Source organism: Octodon degus, unplaced genomic scaffold (genome assembly GCF_000260255.1).
Source record: "Octodon degus isolate 3935 unplaced genomic scaffold, OctDeg1.0 scaffold00035, whole genome shotgun sequence".
Taxonomy (NCBI): Eukaryota; Metazoa; Chordata; class Mammalia; order Rodentia; family Octodontidae; genus Octodon; species Octodon degus.
Genome location: NW_004524611.1, coordinates 16,682,472 through 16,683,237, shown reverse-complemented (window position 1 = coordinate 16,683,237; position 766 = coordinate 16,682,472). Strand labels below are relative to the sequence as shown.

The window sequence follows — 766 nt, the reverse complement described above, 5'->3', positions numbered from 1 at the left end:
AGAAAACCAAGACACAGCATCCTCCCAAATCCCTTCTAATCTCACTTTTGTAGTATGTGAACCTGTTGTCCAAAGTGATTTGTAGGTGGAACTGTGCCGCCACCGATTCTACAGCTGGAGTAGCTGCCGCCCCTGCAGCTGCTGCCACCACTGCCTCCTGAGAAGTGGGCTTGGGAAGGAAGCAGTCACCACAACCAGTTTTGTCCGAAGCACCTCTGCCGCACCCCCACAACCCTCCCACGGGAATGATTACCACGGGACAAAAGTAAGCTGGTACAGAAAACCAAACTCACTGAGCAGGCTGAACGCTGTGATGATATGGCTGCGACCATGAAGGCGGTCACTGAACAGGGGCACGAACTCTCCAATGCAGAGAGGAATCTGCTCTCTGTTGCCTACAAGAATGCGGCAGGTGCCCGTCGGTCCTCCTGGCTTGTTACCTCCAGCATTGAGCAGAAAGCAGAGAGGAACGAAAAGAAGCAGCAGATGAGCAAAGAATATCGGGAGAAGATCAAGGCGGAGCTGCAGGACATCTGCAATGACGTTCTGGAGCTGCTGGACAAATGCCTTGTTCCCAGTGCTGCCCGACCAGAAAGTAAGGTGTTCTACGTGAAAATGAAGGGAGATTATTTTAGGTATCTTTCTGAGGTGGCATCTGGAGATAATAAACCACTGTGTCAGGGCCAGGGAGATGGCTCAGTAGAATAAGCGCTTGCCTGGCAAGCGCAAGGGCCTGAGTTCAATCCCCGGTTCAGAAAGAAAGAGA

The 766-nt window shown here is 52.0% G+C and overlaps 1 pseudogene; it reads left to right on the top strand.

Annotated features, from left to right (window-relative positions):
- The first annotated feature begins 255 nt into the window (after positions 1-255).
- Positions 256-766, top strand: part of LOC101583236 — a 3,402-nt pseudogene continuing 2,891 nt past the window's right edge.